At 39.6% G+C, this 26,680-nt stretch overlaps 1 long non-coding RNA gene across 2 annotated transcripts in view; it reads left to right on the top strand.

Annotated features, from left to right (window-relative positions):
• The window catches only part of LOC104697132, a 558,345-nt gene extending 531,814 nt beyond the window's left edge, over positions 1-26,531 (top strand). For both annotated transcript variants that reach the window (XR_005601785.1, XR_005601786.1), the window contains 2 exons: positions 19,600-19,788; positions 26,433-26,531. This is a non-coding gene — a long non-coding RNA (uncharacterized LOC104697132). The remainder of the gene's footprint in view (positions 1-19,599; positions 19,789-26,432) is intronic.
• Positions 26,532-26,680: the final 149 nt, after the last annotated feature.

Genomic DNA, 26,680 nt, shown 5'->3' with positions numbered 1-26,680 from the left:
TGGGATGATTGGACAAAGAATTCTGCAGTTCCTGGCTGTGTTAATAAATAATTGGTAGAAAAGTAAAAATAATGTACGTTTTTAGCAATCATTGGTTGATTTACCCTTAAAAAGGCCATGCAATCTTGATAATTCAGCTTTCTCCTGCATTCTCTGCCTTGTGGTATGTCTGGATCACGCTAGTGACTCTTTTTCTCTCATAAGACTTAATAAACAACTATCAAGAAGCAGCGAAGGCTGAGAGTCCCATTTGTCTCTGAAACTCCTAGCAAGGACTTTAAAAACTCTCTCCCATCAGGAGAGGTTTGATTACAGCATGATCAGTGTCACTAGAGGAACTGAAATAAGGGGGAAAAAAAAGGAAAATCAAAACAAAAACTCAAAATGTGGTATGGATTTACTGCACTGACTCTCCTGTAAGTCTGTTTTTCCTGATCTGATACTAAACCTGTGTTTTACCATGTATGGATGAAGAGCTTAACTTCTCTTACTCTTGACTGACTCTGGTGGGGCTTCAAAGAAATCCTCTGACTTACATTAACATAAAAGCAAAACAAAAGATTAAGTGGGACACATGTAATTAAGTTTACCACACAGAATGCATGTGGTCACACCTTTGCTAATGTAAATTCACAAAGGAGCTTTGTAACTGGAAAGGAAGACAAACCATGTGAGTGCAACACAATACACTGGTGAAAGCTGAAGTGGGTAATCCTGCTCGGAGGAAGAGTGGAGCAGCCTAAAGGCTGAGGTTGTCATCCTGGGTAGAACACTGAAACAGAGCAGTTGAAAAGAAGAGAAAGAGAACTGGTCTGCATTGCCATGCTTCAATTTAAGCACCTCAAATCAGCTTCTTTCTTTCTTTCTTTTTTATTTCCCACCTTAATTCGAAAAGAGGTTGCCCAGCTTTTAAAGGTTGGTTTCATTGAAATTAAGCATTTGAACAGCTCTAAAAATGTGACCCAGAAAGATCACCTCCATTGACATTGCAAGCACAGCAAAATAGCTGAGATATCCTACTGCAACTTTTGTGAAAAGATGAGTTCAAACCTTGAGATCGAAGAGCTAATTCTGTATCAAATTATGTAAAACGATATAACCTTTTTATGAGGCACTATTTGATAAGGATATTTTTATTAGTTTTAACTTTAAGGTAATTTGATTGAATGTATTCATTGAGATAAGGTTTTTAAATTGTCATTCCACATTTCAGGTTACCTGCTGAAAGAAATAATGATTGAATGAATGAATGATCTTCATTTCAAATAGGGACATTTATCCTGAATAAGAGCCAGATCCTACCAGTTCAGCTCAAATTAGAGACTAGTGACAGCCTTCTGAGTGTGATTCTGGCCCTGGTAACATAAAAAAAAAAATGACAACCCAAGAGAGAACTACACCTGTGCTTGTCAATAAGCAGTTTCTTCAGAAAAGTTAGACAAGCATGTGACACAGACACTGCTGCATATAATTTCTAATTTCCTGAGAGCCAGGTTACTTTTGACCACCAGCAGGGTTTCTTTGTTTTTCATTAGAACACGGCTAAAGCTTTGTGTGTAACCATATCCAGATTGCTAATGAAAAAATATTGTCTGGAGTCACACATGTAATCTGGCGACTGTGGGTATAATGAGGGTAGGGAGCAATGTATCAACCTGTGATTGTACTGAGTGGCTTTGTTACCCCACTACTGCCTCAACTGAGCCGATATTGTGCTGCTTATTTTGACAGATGTGCGTGAAAATCTGCCTCTAGGTGGAGTTTCCATAGACTAGTGCTTTTGCAGACTTCAAGCCCTTTCATCTTTCCTTCCTTTTTTTTTTTTTTTTTTTTTGGCTCAGTGCCCTATCCTCACTACCAAAAATTTAATTGAATTCTAATTAACTTAATAGAAATAGCATAGATTCTTATATTCTAGGAAATATGATGCATCACAACAAAATTGCCTCCATTTTTTCACATTATTTCACAATTGCAAATGATGCTCATCTTGTGTTATAATACTTTTTGGTGAAGACTGACAGATTTTCTGAGACGGTTCTGTGCAGTAAAAGCTGTATGATAAGGCAGGCTGGGCTGGGCTGTGGATAGTTACAAATCTGTCATTGCTTGTACAGCCACAAAAGCACAGACTCCATCACAACTACAAAACCAGTGTGGTGCAAACAAAGGACAGATGCTTTTTGAAACCAGAATAAACCAGATTCTGATGACCTGGGGCCCTCTGAGCTCACTCTCCATTTTTCCATCCAATGCCAGCAAGGCTGTAGTTGTTGTAAGATACACCATGTGCTTCTAGGGTGCTATCCTGTTTTCTTTTTTGCCCTCTGCTCTCCCATGCATTTCAGCCAAAGTTTTATCTACAAATGCCTCCTTACAGATCAGACCTCACCTCGTTCTTATGGTGGTGTGAAGTTGATGCCCGGGGCACAGGGGGAGAAGAAGCAGAAGAGGGAAGCAATTATTCTCTCCATACGTAGACGCTTCCTCCCCTCTTCCACCCCTTAGAAGAACAGGAAGTTCATCCTCAAACCATATGGTACCTAGAGATGTGCTGTGAGTCTTGGGGGAATGCCAAGGGCCCAGCAGCACCCTCAGGGGCCAAGGCGGTCCTTTGCCTCACCTCCTCTCCCCAACTTTCCATGGCATGCTTTCCTTCACAAGTTCCCTTATCACACTTCTGCCAGTGCATCTCCTTCCTGGCCTGCAACACCTGTGCTGCATTACAGTGCAGAAAACAATACCCACACTGAGACAGGCAAACCGTATTTCATTTGTCAGCCTCGCTCAGCTCCAGAAAAGCCGGTGGAATTAATCCATTGTGCAGCCTTTGATAGCCTGTTACTGAGAGGCTGGGTGAAGGTACTGGGAGCACTGCAGGAAGGGTCAAGGCCTTTGGATCAAGGATTGAGCACACCAAGTTGTGCTTGAAGTAATCAGCAGTAATTGTTTCATTTCTGTGATGTGCTTGTTTCTCTCTGAGCTGTCCATTGGCAGTGACGTAATCCAAGTCACTTGGCATGGAGATGGCGGACACACAATGGTTTGTCTGCTTTGGCATTTGTGATCCACTTTGTTAGCAGGACCTGCTTATAATTTGAAATATATGATTTCCTTCAAAGTGGCATAGTTTTGAAAAATAGCATGTGATGCACTAATAAATTATTCAGCCTTCTGAACTGGCTACATGAAAAGCACATTTTTCCATCTGCATCTGGCTAGGCATTTGCAACTGTTTCTCTTGGATCTGTACCGCAGCCCACTTAGCCATGGTTTTGTGACCTCCAGAAAGGATTAATGCAATATGTTGTGCAGGGGGCTGCTAGTGAAGGTCACTTGGAAGTGCAGGCTAGTGCGACATGTGGCTGCCCACCTGCTCGGTGCTGTTGGCCACAGGGAATGTGTTATCCGATGTCTCCAAACCGCAGTGAGCTCAGGCATGGCACACAACAGGCAGAGGGTCCTGCTCCTTTCTAGCCATGTTCCAGTTAAGTGCTACAGTGCTCAGTGCTGCTGGGTTTGCTGGGACTATTTCTCATGGGACCAGTAATAAGAGACTACCTACAGTTACATCTACAGCTACAGTTAATGCAATGCCACTTATAAAAATCAGAACTTGAGACCAGACCCTTAAAACCACTTCTTGTGGAGGAAAAGGAGAACCTGCTGTAACTGCTCTCACTAGGGAAGTCCTTTGTCATTCCGGTTGAACTTACACAAGGGGTTGGTACTACTCAGCCATTAACAAAAACTCATCCTTTGTGCTTTTTTTCACTTTCAAGAAGTCAGTTTGGATTAGACACTATTTTTGTTGAGTTCAGCTGCAGCACTCAGGACTGCAGTCTAAACCCAAGATGTTCTCAGAAGAGAGACATAAGGATGGTGTTAGTCCAGGGGAACTGAAACCTCAGCAGCTCAAGACTCCATTTTATTTTCTCTTCTGTCTGGGAAATAGCATTGTGCAGCCTGCTCTGAGATAGGAAGACTTATGGTGGAGATGGCTTTTTTAGGATTTTACTAATTAATTGTTTTCATTGTGTTACCTGCTTTCTGCATTCAGAGGTATATTTCATCAGTCAAACAAGAAGCATTTGTACATGAAATGAGTACTGGAGCAGTTTGCAACAAGCTGTAGAAAGCCAAAATGATCTCTGTACCTGAAGCATTCTGGCTTTCATAGGCAGTGTACTCTGTTGTTAGGCACTGGATAAACAGTGATGATACAGACTGAAAATAGAGCTACACAAACATTTTCTTTTTGTGACAAAAGCTGCTCAGTGTGCCAGAAACATAACCATGATCATATTCAGCTAAAAAATATCAGGATTTAAATGCCCTGGGCCTTAATTTTCATGAAAGACTTTTGCATACCACCAAAAAGATAAATAATCAGTACTGCCTAGGGTCTGCATCAATCAGGCTCAAAATATTTCTTTGCCAAGGAAAATACATCTTCCATATCTTGGGATAGGCTGGATGTCTGATGTGTTGGTACTAGAAGAAAACAAAAATTGGGCATGTTTAGACTAAGATGAGAAGTTTGAGTCCTACATGACAAGGAAAAGCTGCATATTCTTGTTAGCTCTGACAAATCTGAGAAGTCAGATTTGAATCCTCATTAAATGTAAAAAAAAAAAAATAACATTGAGGAAGAAAGATTAGCCAGATTATGCCTTCCTATTATTTTAATGTGTGATTTAGTAGAAGAAGGAGTATTAAGACAGGCCATGAATGAATATGATATACTGCACTTTGGCTAGACAAATCAGGCACAGATTTAAATGGAGAAAGGTGGGGGAATGAGTTATCACTTATTCCCCACCATGTGCATCACCACAGTGGGGGAAATGCAGACAGCACAGCCAAGATCGTGCCTTTACCTCCCAGCTCAGACAACTGGTCCTCAGCACGTGCTCTCCTATGGCCCTCCCCCTCCTTCTGTCCCAGCACCACACTGTCTCTTGCTTCAGCTCCACATCCACAGTACAGAAAGGCTTTGTCAGTCACTCTCATGAGGGCACTTAAGTTTCAAAAAAAGCTTCCACAAAAGGTATCATTACCCAGCTGCCATTAGCACTACTGTCTTTCCCTGTTACAAGACCTGCCTGTGCATAGGTTGATACACAGGATCTCACACTGGCAGAGAACACCTTGAGCCATTGGGCCCTATGTTCTTCTGGACTCTCCTGCTACTCCTCCTGCCTTGCATCCACCCCTGCATGAAACACTCTGCATAGTCCAAAGGTCTTAGTCTGGCTCACACAGACACAAGAAACATACATTTGGAATAGAATTGGCTGAATCCAGCGAGACTCAGGAGTGAGGAAAACTCATGGGATCAAGGCTGAGAAAGGGTCTTACCACTCAGAAGCTGTTACTGCCCCAATAATTTTGGTGGTTCGGGAACACAACTTTTTGTTGTCTTCTGAGTGGTGAAGCTTGCATTGCCCATATCGCATAACTCAGCCCCTGAGTGTACGTCAGCAGATAGCCAAAGGATGATATTTCACAGCTCTGCAGTAGCTGGGCTAACCTTCTGCAAGGCTCTTAACCTTGAGCTAATAAGTATTGTCCTTCAAGGGGTAAAACATTTAACTGCAGCTGTTTACTATTTACACAAAGGGACTGACATGCAGGCCTTCCCGTCGTGCAGTTTGGCCCATAAGAACTCTGTTCAAAAAGATAGGAGAAAAAACATTCAGATTTTATTACATTTGCAACTTACAGAGGGCAGACTGTCCTCAGCTGTCACTTGTGAGCTCTTTCTTGAGCTTTGCTCATTGTCAGAGACAGTATTAATTTTTTCAGTCATTTTCTTTTCCATTTGTTGTTCAACACCAAACCATGAAAAATGAGCACTGACGTAATGATTGATCATGGGGCTGCGGGTTGAAAGCGAACGCTAGAACTGTTGGGCTGTGTATGAAAACGGTTTGGGCTTTTTCCTTTTTTTTTTTTAGATGATAATATATTGTTTGTGAATGGGTTATTTATTAGAGCCATGTGTAGCCTAAAAGGTTTGTAAAGATGATTACTAAAGCATATCCATATGTGGAATGTGTGTGCATATTTGTAAACTTGGCGATTCCTCCAGAATTTTTTTTAATGTTTGCAGAAAAAAGGTCTCTGAAATTGTGTAGGGTCATTCTCTTTCTTAATAGCAGGCAACATATTTTCAAAACTATTGTGCTTTGCATAACTTATACTTTAGTTCTGACATCACATGCTTATGTACCATTGTATACTTCTAAAATCATGAATGGTCTAAACATTTGATAGTCTGGCATCAATCTTAGCAGAAAATTGCTTCTTTGCCAGCATACTGTATTCTCCAAATACTGTATTAGATCAGATACAGACCTCTTAAGGCATCTCTGTTGGAAGGTAACAAAAATTGGGTATGACTAAACTACTGTTTAGTAGATCTGGAGCGCTTTATCACAAGGGAAATTGTTGTGGTTTTTGTTACTTTTTGGAATCCTGGAGTGCCAGACTTTTCTTAAAGAAACATTTGGTCAGATCACACTCCTGTGGGTTTTGTCAATAGAAACTGTGGAGGTTCAGGCAACAAACCAGTACTCTTGTTTCCTGTTCTTACCTAGTGGGTCTAAATGCAGAGCTGTTCCACTACTGTAAGCAGAGAAGTTCAACGATAGCCCTGGTGAGGCTGAGAGCAGGACTCTTCCCGTCATATGTTCCAAGACACCCCAAATGGTAACAGGAATGGGTTCTGTTGGGTCTGACAGCATTAAATCAGGCTTTTACAAGATCTAAGCATTGTACAAAGGAGGCCGTCCTGCAGAGCGCCTCAGAGGAAGGCTGCTATCTATTAATCTCATTTTAAAGGAAATGAGGAAAGCAGCACAGACAGGTGCTCCCTAGCAAGGCATCACAAACATAAAAGGAAATCCATGAGCTGATACTGCAGAGGGGAAATGGGCTTGTAACTCAACATTGACAATACACAACCAGTGGAAACAAACCCAGGTACTCCTGCATGCAGCTAAGTTCAGGCCCAGGGCTTTGCTGAGGCTCTGCCACCTGGGGAGTTTGCCATCATCTGAAATAATCTCCCCTAATGGCTCTTTGGAGCTGTGCAAATGCACTCGGCTTCTCTCTCCAAGGTGCCCAGAGCAGCACTGTGCTGTCACTCTGGATTGCCCTGTGAAGTCCATGTCTTGAACGTCTTTGTGAATATTTTCCAGCATCTGTGTAAATTTCAAAGAAACAGGTAACAGTGGCTTGGGAAAACAGACCTTTTCCATGTAGGTGAGAGCTTATATTTCAGGAAATAGGGATGTTATTAAATTACGCGTTTATTTGAGTGTCTTGTTTTATCAAGGCATAAATATTTATTTACAATACTCTTATAAATGAAGGCATGGATCATTTAAATTCATTTTCAGTTGCCAGAATGCCTCGCTGGTTTGGACTGGAATTAAGAAAGATCAAAAAGTCATGTCACAAACCCAGCAAATATAAAAATATAGGTTTACTAGAGAAAAAGATCTAGTAAACAGAGCAGTCTGAAACTAAATGAGAAACTTAAAAGGGATTTGGGAAGTCAAACACTGGAAGCTATGATTTGCTTCTCATGTTAAAAATAGCATCTCCTTCACATCTCCTTAGGATCAGGCTTATTTCAAACAATTCTAGTTTATGGAGACTATTCTATGGAAAAAAATATTTAATATATTCATTTTCCTTTAGGCAGACATTTCAGCTGCAATAATAAACTGTACCTAAATTCATGAATGAATTAATTTTACATCAAAGCCATGGTTTATGCCCATAAAAAGTTTTGTGTTAGAGCCCAATGTGGAAAAACATATTTAGATATCCTGGAAGAATTTAATTCCTAAAATATGCAGTAAATGTTCTTGGAAAAGGTATACAGTGTGTTGTCAGTTATGGTGTTACTTATCTTCAGCTAACTATTATTTTGGAGAGCAGGTAAAGTATATAAATGTAGGTTTTTTTTTTAACTGCAAGTTATGAAAATATATAACTAGCTTCTTATTCTTCAGCTTGGTCATAACTAGTCTCTAATTTTGTACCAACAGTTTTATGGAGGAGGTTTGGAGGGGGATTGCAGTAACTGTGTGTGTGATTGATGCCAGTTTAAAAGTCTTCAGAGCTGGCTTGTTTCATTTTTGTCAAAGATCAGCAATGGTTACACAGGGTTTAAACCATTACTGAGTACTTAAAAAATTCTTACCAGATGTCTGTATGATTGTGTTTTCTAGTCTAATATTTAACTGGGCATCAAAGCAGGCTCTAGGATTTTTTGTGTTCACAGAAATGAAAAGCAAATCCTTACTAAATTCATCAAATTAGATCCTTGATACATCCCATTGCCTGGTATATTGCTCTCAAGGAAAATTTACCATTCTGTTTTTGTCTTAGATTCTTTCATTTACTTTCATAACTTTTTGCTTTGTGACTGTCTAGGGCTTCATTAAATTCTTTGGATTCTTTAAGCTCATTTGTGTTAAATCATTTCAGCTTGTGCTCTGTACACTATGATGTGAACTTACACAAGACATGTTGGTGGCTACTGTACTGTAACACTTGATCAACTGCTCTTCCCCCCGGGTTTTGTACCTTCTGTCTGAACTTTTATTACTGCCTGCTAAATTATGGCAGTCCCACTAGCGCCTAACAAATGTCTTCATTCTCCTGGAATTGTCACTATATGTTGGTCTTCTCCCAGCTGCTGGTTAGGTAGTTTCCAATTTTTCCTGACCATTATCTCGGATGCAGGTCTGGCTTGACTTTGGTTAAATGCAGCACCAAAAGTTTTCCAGCATTGTGTCAAGGGATAGTCCTGTCTCTTCTACGTGTTTTATTGAGTGCCTGTTTTTCCTGTTGCCTAAATAGTCTTGTACACTAGGGGAGGAGTGTAACAGAGATTACTTTAGAAATGTTTTCACAAATTCTGTGTCATTCATTCAGATTTACCATTGTTACCCGTATGAACTCTAATCACTATATCCATTTCTCCCTTACATACCACTCCTCCAGCACACGTGTGATTTATTTTATTAGCTTTGCTGACAGTTAAAGGTTTCTGGCATTTGAGAAAGTAAGTGTTGGCATTCCCAGTCCTGTGATCATCAACTACAGATAAGTATTCCCCTGCAGATATTCAGGGAGAGTTGTGTTACTTGCTACTTGAGCTGATAGGGTTGCAAATATAAATGCAATATAAATATAGGTTTTGAAAGCACAAATTATATGTGCTTTCAAATTATATGTGAGAATGTCTGCGCCATTACCAGTAATTCTTGCACAAAAAATACCAGATTTGTCTTAGACAGAAGTGGTATAGAGTAAGAAAGATCATTGGTTAGTGTTATAATCGAAGAGTGCTTGCTAAAGCATCATATTCAGCATTTCTTGGAAGAATATAACCTCATTATAAGATGGCCTTTTGGTATCTATTGTACTGCTGGTAGGCTGCCTATCTTCTTGCTGTGTCACTTGGCAATCCTTTTATATAGAACTGCATCTTCCACAGAGTAACACACAACAAAAGCAATGAAATCCAAAGCACACAAGATACAAAGGTTTTTCCAGTGAATTGTTTCACTTTCAGTGTCTGTGATCTGTACTGCATGTCTGAACCAAAGTCATGTAGCCACACTTTTGCCCATATACACAACTGACGAGGACAGATCACTGCAGAAGCTGAAAAAGGTTGCAATTATTAATTCCTGGTTACTACATTGTGATTATTTGCTCTGGCTGGTTTGTAGTCAGTGTAGGTCTCTCCTGGATGAGTATTAGTGGTGTAATTTTAGGGCCACTGGAGGGCTGGGGATGAGAGGGAGTGAGAGGAAAAAGGAATCACTTCACATCTTTATGGATTGACTGTTTGGCAGTTGTCATCCAAGTAACCACAGAGTGTAAACTCCTACTCAAGCTGCACCACACCTTTCTAGGCACCCATACAGGCAACACTCATTTCATTTAATTGAATGATAAACAAATGAATCAGATGGATAAACTGAACATGTCACCAGCCTGCCTGAGAAGCAAAATATGATTGACCCACTTACTTTCTTTCACATACTCCAGTGCTAGTCAAAACATCTCCTCTCCACTTCCCTAGCAATAATTATCAAATCCTAGATAAGAGAAAGAGTGTATCAGGCCCAAGCACAGCTCATACACTTTGTGCAAATGCTGGAGGGAAAACTGGAGAATACCCGAATGACTGTTTTATTACTGAACAGGACTCTTTGTCTAACCTGTCAGCTACCTGGCTGGGAATCTCTCATTTTGACACAATAACGAGAGAACCAGTTTTACAAATGAATGTTCAGATGCTGAAAAAAGCAAGTCCCAACTCATATGCTCCAAATGTCACCTTTCTGTTTAATAAGGTGTAATTTAGATGCCAGTTCAGTGGAGGTTTCACCCCTTTCTTTTTCACTTCCAGGTAAGCATGTCAGTGGGTTGAGATGTACATGCCCTGCAGCTGTGGCAATCTTCCCTGACGAGAGCATAAAAAGGATTAACCACAAATACTTTTTAAAATATTCCTCCCCTTGGTTGGTTAATTTTCCATTTAAAGTTCTCATTTTATTCATTTGACTTACTCAGACACTGCAGTAAGGTTTGACACTGCAGTAAGACATAAAACTCTCTCCTCTGGGAAGTGTGATAATGTGGCTCTCACTATTGCAACAACACTGTCCCAAGTTACATTTCCCCAGACTCTGTCCCTTCATTTTCAGCAAGTCAGACAACAAAACTGCAAATGCCTGATGAGCCTTCTGCATGTGTCAGCTGTCTGTCAGGTTCCTCCATCCAAGTCTGTAGGATTTGTAGTCTTCTTCAGAAAAATGATCTCACTTGTTTTGTCTGAGGTGCCTTTTACACCCACAGTTGGAATAGGTGTGCATGTGCAATCCCTGCACTTTTAAATGTCAAAGAACAGGGCTGTCGGATGTGGGCCCAGCTTTAGAAAAAATAGCTCTTCAGTAATTTGTTATGAAGGTTTGACAGCTCTGCAGCCAGAGACCAGGTTGTGGCTACTACAGGGAGGTGAGTGATGCAAGAACCCTCCATCACCCTTGCCTGAGGCATTGAATGGTGCCTTCACACAATGGCAGTGCCCAAGAACCTTGAAATCAGGCAGTGCTCCTCCTTTAAGGCATCAATTCTCTATCAGAAAAAGGAGTGGAGGTATAGAGGGACTAAGAAAAATGTGGGAAAAGCTAATGGTGCTGAACATAGGGTCAGTTTCTGTGCTACCAAACAAAATAAGTCAAGAAGGAAGAGACAGTAACAGTGGCCTGAGTCAGTGGCTGGTGTCCAAACAACAAAGAGGCACAAGGCAAAGGTGACAAGGAAGGGACACTGGCAGATATTGTGTCAAGAAAGGACTGAAAGGTCAGCGTGGACACAGGGGAGAGACACCAGCCATGTAGGAAACAGAGAAGGGCAGTTTCTTGAAGAGGAGAGGGAATCCCATCCCAATGAGAATGACAGACTCTTGATGACAGAAGCACTTTTCCTGAGGGATTAGTTGATCAATTAGGTAGTTTTGCTGCAGCTCTTCTATAGATGGATGAAGCACTAGCCCAAGGTAGATCAATTGCTGACAGAATCTGTGCCCTTCCTTAGATGTTGGCAGACATGGCTGTGCCTTAATAGGGAAAGGAACTTTGTCAGAATTTGAATTAAGCCAGTGGCCACCTGTTTCTCTACCTGAGACCTTTTTTCTTTCAAATATAGCCCTTATTCAGTTTTATTCCCAGCTCTCGAACTTTATTAATTACCACTGGCCTTCTAGTTGATCTTGGACACTACATACCTCAGTTTGTACATCTTTAAAATAAACCTAAAATAACTCATCTAAGGATGTCCTAACCACTAATATGTGGGAGCCATGAACTTAGAAGAGGGAAAACATATTTTAATTAGATTGTTACCCTTATAAAAATCAGAACATTCTTGTAATACATTTCCTTTCCATTTGAAATCCATTTTAATAAGTGTTGCATACAATTCATTAGATGTGAGTTGTCACTTACCTACCTTATTTTAGTTTTTACTTTACTTGACTGTAGAACAATTTGAATAGAATCCAGAAAATACCAAACATTTGTCTGATCTGTCTCTGATATTGAACAGCCACATTACAGGGGTTGTTACAGGGGTAGCCAACTAGGAGATGTCTATAATGATGACAGGTCCTGACTTTTTGAAAAACAAGGTTAGCTTATCTGACACTAAAATCTCTGGCTCTTACACCCAAAATTGAGGACACTGAATGTCTGAGAAGCGTATGTTCCAAATCAGCTGTCAGTAAATGACCGAATAAATGCATGGAACAACTTAGACATTCTTCCCACTTTGCAAATGCATAGACACCTTCTCTTATTTTCAAGTTTTTCCTTTACACTCATATTCAGATGGAAACCTCTCCAAAAGCCAGGTAATGTGGTGCACAATGGGAAAATAGCACTGAAAGTGATTGACTGCAAAAAATGGAAGATGTATTGTGTAATTATATGCTGGGAGAAGGAGCAGGCAAGATGACTTGGTTTCCATTTCAAATAAATAGACAGTGGAACAATCAAGAAACTGCCAAAGTAAATGAATTCAGCATGGTTGGAACACCAGCACATCACTGCCTCAGAGAAGGTTTCTGTCACAAGTTACAGCATCAACAGGGAAAGACACAGATCTTCTGTTTTATTTTTCACTTCCTGAGCCACACTCTGCTCTCTGTTATTCTAACTGACATCTGGAGGAACACCAATCTGGAGGTTCACTCAAATTAGTCATAGTTTAAATTATTGTAAAACAGATCAGATTCCTGCCCACTGTTCTTGAACCCCTGAGATATGCAAAATGTGTGATGGACTCTTTCTCATGGGGATTTATACACTGATTTAACTGCTCCAAACAACTTCTTTACCACATTATGAGCTTTAGGCGAGAAAGAAAAAAACCTTTTAACTATGAAAAAGTGAAAGAAATAAAGAAGAATTAGTAGCTCTCCATGGAAATTTTAAGAGGTCCCAAAGCCATATCAAAGCACATCATTTAAATTCTTTTAGCTTTCAGCCATAGAGCTGAACTTCTCTTCCAACATGTCCAAATCTGCATTTGATCTTGTAATTTGAGATATGCTAAGATAGAGGTTATCATACTCCTTTGCTTTGAAACCTATCCCAGCGCTTCTTGTAAAAGACTGATTTTCACAACATGCTTGACTTGCATCAAATACTATCTTTACAAACTTCAACAGTATTGTGCAGGTGTGTGACCAACATATAATGTTATACACAGCATATGTGAGGAGAGAGCACTCAAACAGTATCACAGTCTAATACTTGACATGCTTTTCGTGAAAGCAGGACGCTCCTTCATTAGCTGAAGGTCACAGATCATAATAATGCTTGGCACTTACAATTCTGAAGGTGTTGTACTCCATCTAATTAAAATTGGCAGATACGTAGGCTTTTATGCATAGGGAAAATGAAGTAGAGATTTCCCTAAAGGCAGAGATAGAAGAGGAAATAAGTCATAGGCACAGAATCCTAATTCTAATTCAGTTCCTGGGTACCCAGTGCTTCCTCAGATTCCTGACCACACTTTCTAATAATAAGGGAAAAATCTGAATTTCATTTAAAAAAAAAGAAAGATTAAGTGAGGAATAAATACTAAACCTATCTTTTATGCTAAACTATGGCACAATATTTTGAATAACAAAGAGTATACCTTTTTTTTTCTATTCATACCTTTCAGGAGTATAATAGAAAAACAAAGCATAACACCCACTGGTGTTAAAATTCACAGGCTTATTACAAGCCCAAAGTGATAGCTTCTTTTTCTTACTACTACACATCTTCTTTCCCAGAGCAAAACCTTGGAGTATGAGCAGAAGCTTTAAAGAATATTCACCCTTCTGCATTTGTGAATATCTAACACATTCATTTTATACAGACTTTGCATGTCAATGCATTTACTAAACTGGACACCATCGCATTACTCTTTAGCTTATATTAAGCATTGAAGCAGAAGGAAAACCCAAATCTGACCAATTCCATTTTTATATTTTTCTTTCTTTTTTGAACCAAGTTTTTCTGATAGATTCAAACGTCATAATGAAATATCCAATTCTTCAGCAATCACAGTTGTATGAAGCTCATTTCAGCTGGGAGTACAGCTATCTGTCATTCTTCACACTGGACTACATGATGTGAGAGGTGTCCACATAAGTCAGCTCCCTTGGTGCTCTCCATGCTCATTTGAGGTTGGGTGTTACTGGTGTTCAGAGCAGCAATGCTCATATCCCTGAGTTGCCAACTGAAGGGACGCATCTCTTTTGCTCAGAAAATTCCCTGACATCTGCAAAGGTAAAGAAGCATTTTGAAATTTTTCTGCAAGCACAGACAGACTCAGCTCTATCTGGCAGAGTTACACCACTGATGTTCAGCAGACCCACTTGCAGGAATGGGAGAAATGCCCAAGAATTTTCTGTCTTTGGGATGCAACCTGGCAGTGTTTATCCAGGAAAAATGCCGTGGAACTTCGTTTAAGTAACAATGTATGTTAAGGCCTATGTATCTTATTAGTCAATAAAGAGAGAGGCTGTGAAGTGCAGAGTACATGCACTTGACTGGCTGTAGCTTGTAGCTCATAGAATCTGTTATTCTGTGTGGCAACAGCATTAACTAGAAATATTTAAGTAATCACATGTATAATCAATAGTAGGTCTACTCCACTCTTAAAATTGAACACAACAACAATTCTTCTAAAGAACTTTCTGCATCTCATTGTACACTAACTTAGAGAATGTCTCAACACTTAATAAATATTGTGGACTTTTCAAACCATGCTTTGCACTCTTAAAACATTGTGCAAGCATTGTCTAGCAACATCTGAAAAATATGGAGAGATCAAAGTTCAGTAAAGTGCATTACATATGCCTCTTTACCTTTATTCAGTGGCTACAATTTCAATCCTTCTGGAGATAAGGAACACACAGAGCAGGCTGCCACCCCACAGAGTTATTTTGTTGCTACCAACTTGATTATTTTTTTCAAACTGGAACAATCAAGAAGGTCATTCTTAACAAGAGCAACAACTGTGGACAAGATGAATTGTATCAAATAATTAATTTTTCAAGAAAGCAGAATGTTCACTCACGCTGTCTTATATTTCTCCTTGTTTTTAAAACAGAATAATACACTGGAATAACTTTTCTTAATTGGCTACATGTGCTTTAGAAAATAGTGAAAATGATAGTGTGAAAAGTTCAGAAGCTTTCTTCCTCAACCACTAGCTAGAGAAGATTTCATGTAAGACTGTGGAAGACATTTTCTCGAGTTGAATAAGCAGGGGCAGTTATTTATACTGAAAAATTCCAAAGATTAAGCTTCTGCTCTTTAATGTCTCAGCCCTAAAAGGTATGTGATATATGTGTTCAGTTTGTTCCTTTTTACATTTGCCCTTTAAGTGCAGCATCCATTGATAGCATTTAGAAAGCACTTGAGTGCCATGTGTTTTAGCAAAGCTAACAAGAGAGAGGATTTAGATATAAGGACTAGTGTTTAAAATAACCTTGTGAAATTGCTGGTTTCTGTACACAAGCTGGGGAGGGAGGGGAGCAGGGAAGCTTCAGAGGAAGTCTTAAATGAGCCGTAGCCAATGCTGTCATTAATGCCAGTGAGAGTCAGACTGGCAGTTTAGTCAGGGTTTAGCTAGTGTCTGGAATTTGGACACCCCTGAACACAAATCATTGATGCCAGGGAGCTCTGTAGCTGACTGGCACTTGAGCCAGGCACACAGACATGGAGTGGCTATCCTGCTGCAGATGACATGTCCAACCTTTGGAGAAAGTAAGGGCTCAGATGGATGTAGAAATGACAACTATTTGCTTGTTTCATCCTGGCATGGGGTGGTCAGAATCCCACTTATCCTTCTCTAACAGTGGATTCACACTTTTTTTTTTGTCTGTCTTACTGCAAGGAGTTATTCTTGCTGCTGAACAAGGCAGGATGCTGCAAAAGCATTCAGTACTCCAGAGAGATGTTTCAATTACAAGCCACCAGGTTTAATGAGGGGACAGGCCTTTTCCAGCAGTCACCAGGCTGCTGAAACTTTTTCTTTACCTTCTCTGAAGCAATATGATTTTCTTGGTCTTGCAAGACACCTTTTTTTGGCAGAGGTTGTGTGTAACACAAGAGTTTCTGGACATGAGTGCAGTGCCAAATTTGACCCACTGCAGTGATTTGGTTGCAGTGTTCATGAAGGCTGAGTATGCCTGAAATGCCTGAAGGTGTAGTTATCTTCTGTGTTATTATCTGAATTGGTCTGCCAAATGAAATTGAGGTTGGGGTTCAGTGAGGCTTGCCATAGCCTTTATCAGCTGCTGAGGAATGGAGTTCCAGAAGGATTGATGGGAATTGGTGGGTCTTGATATTTCTCAGGATCAGGTCTACATCCCTTTCAGGATAACTATTGTGCCATTATTGATACAGCTTTCAAAAATTTAGAATATATTTCCACCCTTTTTTCTTTTTACCTAAACTGTGAGAGCCTTGGTCTGAAACACCTCAATGGTATGAGAAGCTGGAAAGAAACGGTAGCCTAGGGCACAAACTTGGACTATTAATCTCTGACTCCAATTAGTTCCCAAGAAATGCCCAGGGATCCATGTTGCTTAATTAATCTGTAGTAAACGGACAGGAATTTTCTCCCAATGGTGTTACTTTCCAAATTGTGGCCTTTAAAAACCTTACTCATGTTATTCTTTAGATTTTTGACCTCCCATTCATCTTTCTCCTGCCATACAATAGACAAACTTCAATCTAGCATGAATGACAAGTGTTCATCTAGCAGAAGTCCTCATCAGCATTGCTCTTAGTCATTCTGCCTTGAAAATACCATGTTTCAATAGAAATGAGAAAAATGCCTTTATCCTCATTTCTCTGTGAAACACAATTTATTTGGAGGATAAGCCTAGACCTGTTATGTTAATCATAAATCAATTATATTCATCCCAAACCTGGAAAGCATGAAAATACCTTCTTTCCTTATTGCAAAATCCAGTAGGATATTCACAGTAATTATGGCTTGTTTTGTACAAATCATAGGCTCTTATCCTAATCATTAGAGCTACAACAGAGTATTTGTCTACCTTGGAATATTTGAAACGCCTGTTTCAATTGCAGTGGAGGTTTGGGAATTTATTTATTTTTAATAGCTAAAGTAAATCCTTTCATGCACCAGGTTTCCCCTTTTTATTCCTCATGTAGCCTTTTGAGTTTAGTCAGATTTTACACGACATGAAGAAAGTGAGAAGGGAACTATGAGGTTAAGCCTGTAAAATACTATCTCTGTCCAGTACCATTGGCCATTGATTTGGCAGATAAGCACCCTGCAATATTGCTCCTTACACCTTTAGTCTGTAAATAGATTATGTCAGTCAAGCTGTCCCCACTGTTTGTTATTACTAGCACTTGAACCGTCCAATGTGTTTATCAGGTTCAGACCTCCTCAGAGTTAAGGAATGTACAAGAACAGTCACAAAAGCTGGAAATAAAGAAATATTCTTAATTCTGCTATAAGCATGAGTGGCTGAGATACAGAGAAAGTAAGGGTGCTTAATTGTCTTCGTGATCCTTATTTTTTGTAGTACGGTTTTTTGACGGTGTTTTTTTGTACGTCCATTGGGTAGCTTTGGTGTTTGGGGGCTTTTTAAGGGGTGAGGAAGGATTGGGGGGTGGTATTTACAGTTCTGATCCCACCTGGAAAGCAGAGGTTTCATCTTATAGGAAAACAGGAAGAATGGATTGATCTACAATCTGTAGCTTGCACATACTATTCCCCAACCATGTCTAAAAACTGGCTAGGTTCGCTGTGGGCTTCAACTTCCTTAAAGCAATTTACTCCATTTGAAACTGAGGTACTGAGTTTGGCTCACATTGGGACTAAAAGTGCCAGAGAATAAATTCTCTGCATCTTGCCTCACAGTTTAGTTGGCAAGATATCAAATAACTACACTTCTGCTTATGAGAGTGCACATTTCATTGTCAATGTCTAGAACTCAAGCACCAGAAATATCCCATTATTCTGTGTTCATTATTAAATAAGTGTCATGGACTCATTTCTCCGGTTTGTCTCGGACTCTGTGGAATGTAAGCATGATCTTATGGTCAGGCCCTGCTGCCCTTTCCACATTAAGTACTAAACTGTCAGAATGAATGGAAACAGGTGTATGCAGAGAAAGAGAGATGGCTGTATCTGAAAGAGTGATTTTGATTGTTGTAGCCATGGTCGAAATTAAATCTGGCTGAGAAGTGCAACCAAAATTGTTCAGGCTTTTTTGTGCACCATCATGACTAATGACCATTGTGCCAGCAAGCATGTTAATAAAAGCGCATTTCTAAAATTCCCTCGTTATGACAATAACCATTTCAGTTGCACATTATTTCTTTTTGAAGCCTCTGGAATATTCTGTCTTTGTTGTGTCAAAGCTTCCTAATGAGTAGGTCAAATGACTCAGATACAGCCTTTATATTTCTTTCAATTCCCTAAGAATAGATGAATAAAATCAATCCCAGTGAGTTTGCATGTAATTGCCAGTGCTGGAAAACAGGCACCTGAAGTATCTATCCCACCATTTCTCATGCACTGTGAGAACTGCTCTGCCTGGCTCAGGCTCTCTAGGCGTAAAGTGCTCTTTGAGGTTACATGCTCTTCCTACAGGCTGATGCTATTATGGCATCATGCCTAAAAGCAGCCGCTATTTATGTCAAAGTGCAGGTATGATAACTAATTTTACAGGATATAGAGTATAATGAAGAACAAAATAACTACAGACAGGTTTAAATTGAGAATTAAACAGTCTTTTGTTATCATTTTGGTGGGGAAAGGGGGACATCTGGTGGGAGGTCTTTGTAAAGAATTGAACAATGTCATTTTCTATTTGCAGTAGGATACAAATCCTTAGGGAAGTTGTATATTCTGAATAACCTAGAGACTTTGCATAATTTCTAACAAGAAGAGTTGACTAATTAATGTATATCAAACTCACACAACAGGATGTTTTGCCGTGGCGCATACTGTAAAGCCCTTACTTCCCTTTTATCAGGTTCACAAAAAAGTATAGCTAAGCCTGGATGAATGCCCAGTACCCTCTTGTAATGAGATTTTCACAAAAGGTCTGGGAGAAAAGTGGTGGGATGAAGACTCATCGAGAAAAAGCACTTAATACTTTTTGCTTAGGGTTAGAAAATAAATATTAGAAATCCTCCAGCTTGCCTGAGTACATAAGAAAGCAAGACATTGTGGCATTACTAAGCCTTGAGTAGATATCGTCTAAAGGATTATAACCTGCTTAATCAACCTTTGGGAATGCAACAAAGCAGGAGGCAAAACATACAGTTACACTTGAGCATGACACTTAAAAATAAATTACTGTAGGTTAAAGGAAGACATAAGAATGTGGCACAACCAGGTTAAAATGCCCGGTATGCTTGGGCCCATCATGTAAATAATAAGTAAAGATTGCATTTCTTGATAAAGACAACTACAAGTCTTTGTTATTTCAATCTTCTCTGATCCTTTTAGGAACAGTCAATCTGGAATATGCAGCTTTGCTCCTTCTGCTGCTGTTTCATAGCTTCTGTCCCATTTTGTGAATGATCCCCTTCAGAAAGCATCCTACGAGGAGGTGGCTCCAGGGTCACAGCAGCTACAGGATGAGAGCTTCAGTTTTGCTGTGGGAGAAGCAATGCTGGAAAATCATTCCCTGCACAGGTATTGCTGCACGGGGCTTTGAGGAGAAGACAGCCAGCATGGTGTGAGACCTTGGCACAGCTGCTCACTCTGCCAGGCCTTCTTGCTTTATAGCTGAGCTATATCATCCACTGCAAACTGGGTGAATCTAATTTCCTGGGAATTCTGTGACAGACACATTTCTTTTCACTGAAGTCAGCACAAGAGATCTGTTGCAAGCTGAGAATTGAAATGAGTCTTTTTCCCCTACTCCACTGCCATATTTCATTTCTTTGTCTAAATCATTTCATATTCTGTGTCCCATGACAGCACTGTTACAAATTCAGATGTTTTTTTAATATTTCTCTTTTCTCACTAAAACATTGTCTCTGCGTGCATTCCAGATTTATCTGCAGCCTTTAAAGTGCAGTAAGGGACTATCAGTGCATCTAATTTATGCTTGCACTTGTATTTAAGTTATCATTAGCATAAGGTATTAAATCAGATTATGATTAACTTGCTTTTGCAAAGCTAAAGCAGAACTTTCTAAGATCAAATGTATCTTACTACTCTCCAAAAAGTTATTTCCATATAAAGTATGTTTATTAAATGTGCTGAACTGCTATATAGTTCCTTTAAATTTATGAAAAGACTCAGAAACTGCTTGGCAAGAACACTTGAAATGACAATATATATCATAAATGCCTTTCATACAATATAAAGAACAGCATGCATAAAGAGCAACTAAAAAAGTTTAGCATGTTCACTTATGCTCTGAGTATAATATAAGCCAAGCTAACCTCATTTTATATGAGGCCCTTTTTTACTCAAATATATCAATAAGCTTTATTTTATCTGTTGTATTTTCATTATTTTTGGCCAAATCTGAAGTGCGAGCATTCAGGCTTCTAAGCCGCCTGATAGAGAGGAATTTAAAAATGGAACAAGGTTCAAAACTGCTGGATACATAACGTATTTTAAAAGATGGGCTTCTGAGCTAGCACAAAGAAGCAATGCTAATGTTGTGCTCCTATCTGGAATGCACATTGTAATTGTCTGGGCTTTCACTGCAAGCAAAGTTTCACTTCTCTCTTTCAAAAATGAGTGATGTCATAGTTTGTTAATTTTGGCAAACAGAGCAGTTCAGTTTTTAAACATGCTACAACTGGTAAGATATGCCATTAGGAAAATTATTAGAGCTAAGTGCCCTTTTACTGTCAAACAACGAAGAATAAAATGTGTTGCATTAAATCTTCAATTCCTTTTGGTTCCTGTAGGGTTTTGTATCAGTGATGCAAAGTCATTTTCAGAGACGGTCTCACAGCTGATGGTGGACAACAAAGCAGCTCTATGAAACACCACTACTCAACAGTTACTGCACTGATGACTCTTCATCAGTGTTGTGCAACAACAATGGTTGCACAACTAACTTGTCCATTTTGAGATGTGCTCATACCAAGATTCTGAATTTAAATGACCATTCAACACAGAATAAAGTTTTAGCACTGAATCTGAACTTGCTTCTGCATTTGACAGGTGACAAAGGGAATGGTAGGTCGTCCATGACAATTTTGAGAAAATCTCAGTGAGATTGCTCTCCAGGGGAGAATCCATTGGTTAAGCTGTATAACTACATTTTCAAGATTGCCTGTAATCATGGAGTTTTTCATGCTTAGAAAGGTAGTTGAATTTCATCAGCAGCTTGGTATGTTCTTCTATTTCTATCCCATATGAGTCTGCTGGGATTTTCTACTTTTCTGTGGGACAGTGATTATTTATGATTTGCTAGTGAAAAATACCAGCCTTGATGGAAAAATCAGCTAGTATCTTGTGGTAGATCTGCCTTTCTGAGAGCCACAGTAGCTTCACATCCAGGGTAACTACTTGCACTACCAGAGGCCAGCTGGAGGTCAGTTAATGCTCGGTGAGGTGTGCAAATGGCATCGCCCCTAAGGACTGGTGGGAGTTCCCTTACAGAGTCCAAAAATCAAAAGGTTTTCATGACTCTCCATGTGTGTGTGAACATATGAATTTTTCAACATGCCTTCTGATTATTTTTGTGGACATTAATCCATCTGTAAACCTGTTCTTTGTCTTAGTTGTGCAATTTTATTTGTCCCAGACTGTTCCATGAAATAACAGGTGGCTGAGATGTAGCTGCATTAGGAAAAAATAAGTCCCTTGTGATAGTAGATTGCAGAAATCTCCAGCACAAAAAGTGACAAGTGTTTGCAATAGAGAGTTTATGGACATATAAAAGATATATTGTCAGCGATTTGGGTTTAAATTATACTAGAGTTAATGCTTACCCACTCTTTTCTAAGGAACAGGGCAATAAAGAAGATATGTCTATTTTTCTAATTGAGATTGTGTGTCAAATCTTGTAGAAACAAATCCAAACTCTGTTGAACTCTACAAACAGAATCCATGCCAGATTAATTTTTGGTATGGTTGCTTATGAACATCACACACAACTGGACCCTCTGTAGCAGACTGGCTGCCCAGTGTAAGGCTGTTGACAAATTACATGACCTGTGTGCAATATGTACACAGCTGAAGGTGTGCAATGCATGTAACCATAATTTTCATTATAAACTCTGTGTAGGAGCCTTCCATCTTCCTGGAAAATTAACTCTTTTTCTTTGGCTGCAGAGAGGTAAAAGATACTCTGTGGGAGAATTCAAAAAAGGAAGCATTCATTTGAATTGAAAACACAGACAGGAAAATACGTGACATCTGTAGCACAAGAGTTTATTTCTAAAGGATTAGCTGATGAGATTTTTAGGAACAAATACAATGTACATTAGGTTTAGAAAAGGCTTTTCCCTAGATTACTATAAGAACATTATGCCATTGATTTCTGACACCGGATTTGTAAACTTAAAATGTAGTGTTGAATCACTAAGCACAGCTTTCATGGAACTTAAAAATCATCTCAGGCAGTAATTGTTTCAGCTGTAACTTTGACACCAGCAGAAGTGTGGGACGTGTGATTTCTGTTCTAATTGCATGATGATTTGGCTGAACTTATTAGTTTCAATGTAATTCCATAGAATTAATGAAGGTGCACTAGAAGAGAATTCTTTTCTGGTCTAATTTTCAACTGGGTCTTTCTTTTCATTTTTTTTTACCTAAAGGTAATTGTGAGATGTCTGTACTGGTTGCATCTATAAATGCTTATGCAAATTTAATACTTGTACCATACTGTTCACTCCTTGTTTAGGTGATGGAAATATTTATAAGGAGGAGGAGAACTCAAATACCTTTGAGATAATCCTATGGTCATTGCTAGTCAGAAATTAGGATTGACACATTAGATTGTTTATGAGAGTGCTGGCCAAAAGGTTTGTGAAAACATCACTGAAACTACTTCTTAAAGTTGGAATAATTTTTTGTGAACAGATCTGCTTAACACATTTTAAGCTCTCCTACTTGGCAGAACAAAAACCCTCCCTGCTTGGTCTTGGTTCAATTTTTTCCATTTTAATGAAAAGAACAGTTATTTCCACATCTTGTGTGGAAGTAGCAATAACAATTCAATATTTTCAGTAGTGCTAGCAGCAGAGGAGATGCAGGAGTGATGTCCTGACACTGAAAACTCTCTTAAGATGCTTCTGTTTAGATAGTGTATAATGAAAATAAAAGGTTTGAAGTATGCACCCAGTTCTCTTCCTGCACAGGAAAGCTAAACACTGTTCTTGCTGGCCTGTTTGTTGGGCTTATCTCATATTGGAAGAATATCTAGGAAAATGTGCTGTTTATAATCTTGGAACTGATTCAGTCAAACAAAAGCCTGATGTTTCCTGCTGCTGCCAAGTCTTCACTGTCAAGACAGGGTTGACTTTTGGTAAACCAGAATCTGATCTTTTATCATTTTTTGAAATATTTCTGTTTCTTTCATTATTTCTTCTTCCTATTCCTTCTCATTTTCCCTTGGCCACTGGAGAAACAGATACCAATCTATATTTCTACATATGTATATGAGCCAGCCAAGAAGGCCAGTAGTATCCTGGGGTGCATTAGGAAGAGCACTGCCAGCAGGTTGAGGGACATGATCTTGTCCCTCCACTCAGGCCTGGCGAGGCCACTTCTGGAGTGCTGAGTCCAGTTCTGGGCTCCTCAGCACAAGAGAGACATGGAGCTCCTGGGGAAGGTCCAGTGGAGGGGAATAAAGATGATGGAAGGGACTGGAGCATCTCTTTTATCCTTTAAGGCTGAAGGTGATGGGCTTGTTCATCCACAAGAGACAACTGAGAGGGGATTTCATCAATGTGTATAAATATCTAAAGTGGGGGTGCCAAGGAGATGGATCCAGGCTCTTCTTAGTGGTGCCGAGCAATAGGAGAAGAGGCACTGGGCAGAAACTGATGTACAGGAAGTTCCACCTGACCATGAGGAAGAATTTCTTTACTGTGCAGGTGACTGAGCACCAACACAGGTTGCCCGGAGCGACTGTGGAATCTCCCTCACTGGAGATACTCAAGAGCCCTCTGGACACAATCCTGTGCCATGTTCTCTAGGATGACCCTGCTTGATCAGGGAGGTTGGACAAGGTACAACTGTAGTCCTTGTGGAACTTAACCATTCTGTGGTCCTCTGGTATGTGTTTAAGTCTATGTATAAACATGTCTATGTATAAATAACCTTGAAAAATCATTAGTAACTGAAATCCACTTCTCTGGATCAACTGTGCGGAGTTCACCCATCAGGAATGAGAGAACCCCAAAGCATAAGAGAACTCATAGACTCTTTGAAGGCAACTCAGGCAAAGCAGACCATGAGCTCCCTCAGGACCAGCTCCCAGGATACAGACAGAGAAGATGCTGGAGTGCCTGGCCCTACCTCAGGATGCCACCAATGCTCTGAATCATTCTGACTTGCCAGTACAGTGTAAGGAAATATTTGTATTTCAGTGGTGCACGGGAGCACAACTCGAGATAAAGCACTATTGTGCAAGGCTCTAAGGCAAACTGAGCAATAGCATACAGACTGCTTGGGAAAGCTCACATCAATTTAGAGAGCCCTCAGGAAAATCACTCCTGTAACAGAAATTACTCATCCTCTGAACACCAAATGCTCCGTTAAGCTCTGAGATGTGCAGTAAGACACAGTAATCGCATTTTGCCCTGAAGCATTTGGGAGTTAATAATTCTTGTAGAGAAAATCCACCTCATTCAATTCTCGGAGGAGCTCACTGTCCACACAGCCATCAGTTCAGTCCAGTTTTCATCTAGAGATGTTGCTTCAGAGGAACAGCAAGTATTTCATGCTGTATGCTGGAATGTAATTCTGCATTGCTCGCTCATAAGAAGATAATAATGAACAGTGACTTAAGTGACAAGGACTACAGCAGCGATGGATAATATTGGCCAATACAAACTGATGAGCGTGTGTGGGGTACAGAAATGGCACTCAGCAGCTCTGGCTTTGAAGGACACAGTGCTTTCCATGTACACAATGCTGGGTCTCATTTCTGACACTCTCAGCTTCCCCCCAAGAGAAGCAGGACCAGGCACAAGCTGGGGGCTACTCACAGCTCCCACTGCTCTTGCTGTGAACATGAAGCACTTTCTCTCACATCCATGGCTCTATAATTGTACGAGCCTACTTGATGGGAAATAGAAGTCAAGCTTTCACTGGCCCTGTAGCTCAGTTCCTTCTCTTTCAAAATATTGTGAAGGTATATTTATTTTGTATTGTTTTAAAGTTCACATGCCTTAGTGACAGAAGCTTTTTACACGAATATTTGGAAGCTATTCTTATGCAAGATTTTAAAACTTAACTTCTCCAGAGTACTCCAGGGGTCTAGACAGACTTATTTCCTCTACATATGCTTTCTTTCTCTCTTTCTCTGTTCATCTCCTCTTCCCATGTTCTGTAAAACATATTAACTTCTTTATCCTGAAAGGTATTTACTTTCAACTTTTTCAAGAGACAGACCCTAAACTCCACAGCTACATCATCTAGTCTCTGGAACTGCAAATGTTGCTATGCTGCCTTGCCTCTATAAGCACTTACAAAAAAGATCTTTTCCTCCTTTCCAGTGACTCATGAAGAATTATTCCGTATTAAATATCTCCGCCCACTGACTTGCATGTTTTATCAATAGTTATAAATATCCTGAAAGGACACAAGCCAATCAAATAAATACAGCTGTTTGCTGGCTCTTGACTGAGACAAAAGAGAACCATAATCAACTGCTTTAGAGCAAAAGTAGGTTTATGCAACTGACTCCTGAATTTTCTTTCTAGAGTATTTTGTAAAGAGGAGGAAATGCTTTTAACTTATGCTCTCAGCAGCTCTTCTTTTACCATAAATTGCTTCAGTTGTAATTATTGCACCATTTCTTTGGATTTTAATGATGTTTTATGTTTCCATGTATCTAGTTCATAAATTCTCAGACATTTTTTCCCACTTTGGATACCTTTACCTCCTTTTGGAATGGCAGACCTCAGTACCATGGAAGTAAAAAATAAGCTGTTGCAGAAGAGACTGAAAGATTGATGAAGAACAGGAACTAATAAATTACATGGAGTGAGCATATCCTGCACTTATTTCACATAATTCTTTAAAATTATTATGATGTAATGATTTTTTTTGTTCCATAAAGAGGGTTTTTGGCAAGAACTTGCCTAGTGAACACATCCTAGTATTAAACCTACACCGACTTTTTTTTTTCCTGGCAGGAACTGGCAGTAAAAAAAAAGCCCTAAAGCTGGTAAAAGGTCTGCTGGAACTTGCCACCACTGCCTGATCTGCATGCTCCTTTAGTGGGTTCATCATCATTCAGGTAACCTTCATGCTGTCTAAAAACCAGCTCCTGCAGAGCTGTGTTATTTGAGTTATTTTGCTCAGGTGACTGTTTCAGAGCATTCACCTCAGTAATTGCGTATCTTTCAAGCACGAAGCATCTCATTCTGACAAATCTGGTAAC

This window comes from Corvus cornix, chromosome 4 (assembly GCF_000738735.6).
Source record: "Corvus cornix cornix isolate S_Up_H32 chromosome 4, ASM73873v5, whole genome shotgun sequence".
NCBI lineage: Eukaryota > Metazoa > Chordata > Aves > Passeriformes > Corvidae > Corvus > Corvus cornix.
The sequence above is the reverse complement of the archived record's forward strand: the minus strand, read 5'-3'. Positions and strand labels throughout refer to the sequence as shown.